The sequence below is a fragment of the Microcebus murinus genome, chromosome X (genome assembly GCF_040939455.1).
Source record: "Microcebus murinus isolate Inina chromosome X, M.murinus_Inina_mat1.0, whole genome shotgun sequence".
Classification (NCBI taxonomy): domain Eukaryota; kingdom Metazoa; phylum Chordata; class Mammalia; order Primates; family Cheirogaleidae; genus Microcebus; species Microcebus murinus.
The window spans coordinates 121,268,783-121,276,329 of NC_134136.1; positions in this window are offsets into that span (position 1 = coordinate 121,268,783).

Sequence of the window (7,547 nt, forward strand, 5' to 3'; positions counted from 1 at the left end):
AGAGTGAGTGCCGTGGCGTCAGCCTAGCTCACAGCAACCTCAAATTCCTGGGCTCAAGCAATCCTGCTGCCTCAGCCTCCTGAGTAGCTGGGACTACAGGCATGCACCACCATGCCCGGCTAATTTTTTCTATATATATTAGTTGGCCAATGATATTAGTCTATTTATAGTAGAGACGGGGTCTCCCTCTTGCTCAGGCTGGTTTCCAACTGGAGCAATCTGCCCACCTCTGCCTCCCAGAGTGCTAGGATTATAGGCGTGAGCCACCACGCCCAGTCAATGTATGTTTTAAATTGTAAATTTTATAAAATGTAAGTATAAATCTAGTGTTCTGATAAAAATTTACCTTTCGAATTGAAATGTGCTGTCAGTGTAAAATAGACACCTTCTTATAACAAAATGAATGCCAAATAGCTCATTAAAATTTTTAAAAATTGCACGTCGAAATGATAATGTTTTGGATATGTAGTTTAATTAAAACATATTATTAAAGTTAATTTCATTTGTTCCTTTTTTTTTTTTTTTTTTTTTTGAGACAGAATCTTACTCTGTTGCCCGGGCTAGAGTGCCATGGCGTCAGCCTAGCTCACAGCAACCTCAAACTCCTGGGCTCAAGCCATCCTTCTGCCTCAGCCTCCCGAGTAGCTGGGACTACAGGCATGCGCCACCATGCCCGGCTAACTTTTTCTATATATATTAGTTGGCCAGATACTTTCTTTCTATATTTAGTAGAGAAGGGGGTCTCGCTCTTGCTCAGGCTGGTTTCGAACTCCTGACCTTGAGCAATCCGCCCTCCTCGGCCTCCCAGAATGCTAGGATTATAGGCATGAGCCACCGCGACCGGCCCTAATCCTTTTTTTTTAATGTGTCATTTGTCTGCAGCCTTTCATGTTAACTCTCTCCCTCCATCTTCCGCCTGTATTAGCAATTGAGGGTGCTGGTCTGTGTCGGTGATTTATATCCTCCAGGAGTAAGATGTTTCATTTTTCCTGATGTAATTGGTCACTGCAAAATTATTTCAGCCTAGTGACAGAGATGTTCTGATTTCATTGGCCATGGAGACTAAAGCCTGCCTCCCACACAGGGCTATTGGCCAGCTGAGCTATCAATCTGTCCAAAGAAACTTCAGGCCTTGTCCCCACCCACCTCCATTTCCCAGACTCCCGGTTTCGCCAGCTGTGCCATCTATCTGCGCCCCCTTCAGGCTATGCCCTGCCCTTTCCCTGAATTGGACAATGGGGACTTCTGCTGATTTACAGACCAGGCGGCCTCGTATTGACTGGGAAGACCAGAGCCTGATTCTCACACTCAGCCATTGGCTAACTACGCCTCCTGTCGATAGCCTCTTAGGCTACACTTTGGCTGCCTCACTTCCCATGGCAATGGGGGTCAGTTGCTACCTAGTAACAGTGTACCTTTACCTACCATAGGCTGAACAGGCTAAAGCCCAACTTCTTGTGCATTCATTGGTTAACTATTTCAGGTCCCTGCACCCTGCGCATAGCAACAGGGGCCTCTCCGTAGTAACAGGCTGCTGCTTCATCTCATTGGCCACCAGAAACCAAATCCCACCTCCCGTACACAGTCATTGGCCAGCGGTACCATCTATTTACAACGCTTCAGCCTTAGTCTAGACAAAAGATCTCAAATCGCTGTTTTCTATTAAATCTAACTCCACCACTGCTCATCTTTTTGGCCCTTGAATTTGGTCATCTGTTACCTATTCCACCATCAATAACTTCCTTGTCAAAATCTAAAATCTGGACCCCTGTTAACATTTTCATCACCTCTGGACCAACTTCCAACCCCATCAGTATTGTAGTCTCACCTCAGATCTAGGGCTCTGATAACTGTTCCACCATCAATGGCTGTCTGGTATAGCTTAGCATTCAGCATTCAGACTTCGATTAACTAATCCTCCAGCAATTCCCCTCTGATGTGGAGCCTGAACTAGGCCTTTTCATTTTTCCGCCATCAATGCCTACTAGCACTGATCCCAAACTCGAACTCTGTGAACTATTGCAACATTAATGACCTTGATAAAGACCACCAGGGTCACACTCATAGTCCTATAGAAATGAGTTTATTAACCTGCTGCAGCAAGGGAGACCACATCCCATACCAATTGCGGGGATGTCATCTAGGATGATCAACTTGCTCCAGTCTGCCTGGGACTTTCCTGGGTTTTGCACTGAGTCCTCCTTGTCCCAGTCGACCCCTCAGTCAACAGGATCACTGATCATCGTAGTGTCACCAAAAAAGGGGAAAAACTGGGATTACTGTAGGATTTAGGAGTGGATCACTATGGGATACAGAAGTGGAGTTTAGGTAAAGTTTAAATGAAGCATTGGGCCTTTTGGGTTTTATTTTTATTTATTTTTTTTAGAGACAGGGTCTCTCTCTGTTGCCCAGGCTGGAGTGCAGTAGTGTAATAGCTCACTGCAGCCTCTAACTCCTGGGTTCAGGCGATCCTCCTGCCTCAGCCTCTGGAGTACAGGCATAAACCAGGCTCGTTATTTATTTTATTTTATTTTTTTTGAGACAGACTCTCATTGTGTTGCCCAGGCTAGAGTGCCATGGCATCAGCCTAGCTCACAGCAACCTCAAACTCCTGGGCTCAAGGGATCCTTCTGCCTCAGCCTCCCAAGTAGCTGGGACTACAGGCATGTGTCACTATGCCTGGCTAACTTTTTCTATATATTTTAGTTGGCCAATGAATTTCTTTCTATTTTTTAGTGGAGACGGGGTCTCACTCTTGGGCAGGCTGGTCTCAAACTCCTGAGCTCAAATGATCCTCCTGCCTCAGACTCCAAGAGTGCTAGGATTACTGGCGTGAGCCACTGCACTCGGCCTGAGCTAGTTTTTGTAGAGGCTGGGTCTCACTATGTTTCCCAGGCTGGTCTTGAACTCCTGGACTCAAGCAATCCTCCCAATCCAGCCTCCCAAATAGCTGGGATTACAGGCATGACCACCATGCCCAGCCTGAAGTAGTATTTTGATAAGCCCAAAGCAAAGTAGGTTGGTATGTGAAAGGGTCAGCATCAGGTCCAGACTGTGCAGTGGATCCAGGGTCCTTTCTCTTTAGAAACAGGAAAGTAAAGATAGATGTGAAGTGTTGGCTCCAGATGTTTTTTTTTTTTTTTTTTTTTGAGACAGAGTCTCCCTTTGTTGCCCAGGCTAGAGTGAGTGCCATGGAGTCAGCCTAGCTCACAGCAACCTCAATCTCCTGGGCTCAAGCAATCCTCCTGCCTCAGCCTCCCAAGTAGCTGAGACTACAGGCATACACTACCATGCCTGGCTAATTTTTTTTCTATATATATTAGTTGGCCAATTAATTTATTTCTATTTATAGTAGAGACGGGGTCTCGCTCTTGCTCAGGCTGGTTTCGAACTCCTGACCTCAAGCAATCCTCCCGCCTCAGCCTCTCAGAGTGCTAGGATTACAGGCATGAGCCACTGCACCTGGCCTCCAAATACCTTTTATCTGAAGCTCTGTATCTGGTTGGGATATCAAGGCTGTTTCTCTGTGTCAAAATGACTTAGATCCTCCAGGCAAGAGTGGGATTTTTTGTTTGTTTGTTTGTTTTGTTTTTTTGAGACAGAGTCTCACTTTGTTGCCCAGGCTAGAGTGAGTGCCATGGCGTCAGCCTAGCTCACAGCAACCTCAAACTCCTGGGCTCAAGCAATCCTCCTGCCTCAGCCTCCCGAGTAGCTGGGACTACAGGCATGCACCACCATGCCCGGCTGATATTTTCTCTATATATTAGTTGGCCAATGAATTTCTTTCTATATTTAGTAGAGACGGGTTCTTGCTCTTGCTCAGGCTGGTTTCGAACTCCTGACCTCGAGCAATCCACCCGCCTCAGCCTCCCGGAGTGCTAGGATTACAGGCGTGAGCCTTCGCGCCCGATCAGGATGTTTTATTTTTACTGATATCATTTCAAACATGATTTGGATAGTCTATGATTTTAGAGAACAAGGTTTCTCTGCAGGGCTAGGACCAGGGTGAAGTGAGTGAGGCATTTACTTCACGTACAAAATTTAAAGGGGCACTAAAAAATTCAGTAATCAAGATCAATTACATTTTATAGCAATATTCTCAAAAGTCAAAATTAATGCAAAACATCCATGATGAACAAAATACCCAAACTTTAAATGTCTGTATTAGTTATCTATTGCTGCATAACCAATTACCCCCAAACATAGAAGCTTAAAACATTTATTATCGCATAATTTCTGTGAGGTCAAAAATTTGGGAGTGGTTCTGTCTCAGTTCTGGGTGGTTCTGTCTCAAGGTCTCTCATAAAGTTGTATTCAAGTTGTTTACTGGGTCTACAGTCAGCTGGGGCTGGAGGTTTCACTGCTAAGATGGTTCATTCAAGTAAGTATAGGCTAGAAGCCTCAGTTCCTCTATTGACAGGAGTGCTTGGTACTAAAAAGTGCCTGAGTGTCATCATTATGGAAGAAGCAGCTGGCTTCTTCCAGAGTGGGGGGGGGGGAGGAGGAGGAGGAGGAGGAGGAGGAGGAGGAGAGAAGAGAGAGTGAAAGAGAGAAAACACCCCATTTTTTTATAACCTAATCTCTCAAGTAACATACTGTCACTTCTGAGATTGAACCCTGGGGTCTCCGTCAACTATTCTATGTCTATATCCCAGGAAAATATTAACTTTTCTCTTATCAGTCTCCCTGGTTTAATATAAAAACCTCTGTTGGCCGGGCTCGGTGGCTCACGCCTGTAATCCTAGCACTCTGGGAGGCTGAGGCGGGCAGATTGCTCGAGGTCAGGAGTTTGAAATCAGCCTGAGCAAGAGTGAGACCCCGTCTCTACTATAAATAGAAAGAAATTAATCAGCCAACTAATATATATATAAAAAATTAGCCAGGCATGGTGACACATGCCTGTAGTCTCAGCTACTGGGGAGGCTGAGGCAGCAGGATTGCTTGAGCCCAGGAGTTTGAGGTTGCTGTGAGCCAGGCTGACGCCATGGCACTCACTCTAGCCTGGGCAACAAAGCGAGACTATGTCTCAAAAAAAAAATAAAAATAAATAAAAACCTCTGTCAATGATTTTGCCAGGAATTACCATCTTGTTTTACAGATAGCAAACCCAGGCCTGTAAGCATGCTTCTACCATGAATGAGCTTCTACCTTTAATGGTTCTCTGGTACAGTTCTTAAGCCTGAGCTTTACAAATATTATTGCCCCTCTGGCTTTAACTTGAACCCAGGAATCTGATAAAAGATGTCTGTTTGGATATTTAATCAAAGGGACTTTGATTGTAGAAAAGTTAACTATTGCCATATAGTTGAGATCTAGAACAGAGAGGCATTGATAGTGGAAAAGTAACAGATGGCCAGTCTCTTAAGCTATAAAAGAAAGGAACATATAGTAGAAGAGTTAGCAGTAGTTTGTATTCAGGGTCAAAATGCAGGGACATTGATGATGGAATCACTAATAGAGGCCATGAATCCAGATCAAAAGAGTGCAATGTAGGTGCTGGTAGAGTGAAGAAAGGCCCATGTTTGAGATCAGCCCAGAGGCATCGGTGGTGGAAGAGTTAGCAGAGTCCAGGATTTGAGATGTTGACCAGAAGTCACAACAATAATAAGTTTTGGAAATGTTCATAGTGTTTGTTTTATGGCAATGTTCTCACAACTGCAATTCTGTCTTTTATTCACAAATACTGCAGGGGAGACAAAGAAAACAGGATAATCTGAGAGGCTGACCCTCTAACTCTCCAGACTATTGAGCTGAGGATTTGAATGTCCTTGGGGTACCCAGCAATTCACACCCACGCTAAGCTAGAGTCTACCTGCTGCATCTGAAACACCTCCATCAGGGAAAAGAACCCTCTTCCTCTTGTCAGAGTAGGCTTCCTGGATGGAGATGGGTATACGTGGACTAGGTTTTTTTTTTTTTGTTTTTTTTTTTTTGAGACAGAGTCTCGCTTTGTTGTCCAGGCTAGAGTGAGTGCCGTGGCGTCAGCCTAGCTCACAGCAACCTCAAACTCCTGGGCTCGAGTGATCCTTCTGCCTCAGCCTCCCGAGTAGCTGGGACTACAGGCATGCGCCACCATGCCCGGCTAATTTTTTATATATATATCAGTTGGCCAATTAATTTCTTTCTATTTTATAGTAGAGACGGGGTCTCGCTCTTGCTCAGGCTGGTTTTGAACTCCTGACCTTGAGCAATCCGCCCGCCTCGGCCTCCCAAGAGCTAGGATTACAGGCGTGAGCCACAGCGCCCGGCCGGTTTTTTTTTTTTTAACACATTGACTGCCACATTAGAAATTTTTTTTTTTCCCTTGGGGCCACGGTGTTTTATTATGAAAATAGAATAAAAACTTTGAAAACAAAATGATCCTTTCTAATTTAATGAACAATTTGTTATTTTTACTGTTTTCTCTGCGTGAGTTATATGCAATTAAATTGTCAATATTAATTGTAACAATAAGAATATCAACAAGTAAGATTTTCACGAACCAACTGCAGGGTTTTGCCCAGGGGCCACCCATCTCATAACATGTGTGCTACAGCATGGCTCCCGAGTTGCCTGCGCACCACATGTCTCCCAAGGTAAAGCGACATGTGAGAGTTAAATATGCTTCACCAGGCCCCGGGTTCAAAACTAGTGTGAGTTAAATACAATTCACATGGCAGTTAATGTGTTACATGTGTAGGAGTTGACAGGTAAAGAACATTCATAATTCTCTCTTTTCTCCTGTGGAGAAAAATCTAACCTGCCATTCTGCTTCTGTAAACTCCGCTGGCTCAACCCTACTCCCTCCCCTCGCTGGCGCCACTCTGTAACTTCCCAGCCGTTAGTCCTTGGAAATTATTGACCAAGATTAGAAGTTCCGGACATTAGCTCATCTGGTACATGTTTGTGCAAGGTCAAAGCCCATGGAACTTCCCCCTACCCTGTGATCCCTAGCCACCTGCGTGTGGTTTCTGCCTATAAAAATCCTAAGGAAAAAAGGGCTGGTGCGACAGCTTCACTGTACGCCCCTGCGCGCGCTGGAAAATGAATCCACCTCATGCTATTGCATCAAGTCTCTGGACTCTGAGTTTTTTTTGAGCGGTCGTCTCTCCCCCACACGGGCTGTACATTTCTGCGGCCCAACACTCCCAAGAGTCACTAGTAAACTCCTGAATTTCCATATGAGAGAGACTAAGGGGCGGCAACCCGGTTGGCAGCTGGAGTTGGAGAGGTGTCTTTGAGCATTTTCATCAGAAGTATGCTTAAAACGTTTTCTAAACATTTTCTATTGACAATTTAATGAAAAACATTGGTTGTCCATATCAAAGGCTATTATTATTATTATTCCTAGCTACTATCATAGTAGTAGGGTAATTAGGGAGATGGAGATTGAGGGGCGGGAGATTCAAGTCCCCTCCATAGCAATTGCAGCACATCCCAGAGGAAACTGTGTTAACCTGACTTCTCCCCCTCTTCCCAGTGGTATCGCCAAGAAGGGGATTGTACCTCCTTGACTCCTTCCCCCTCTAGCGCAGTAATGTCTCCCTTTAACATCAGGACACATCGTC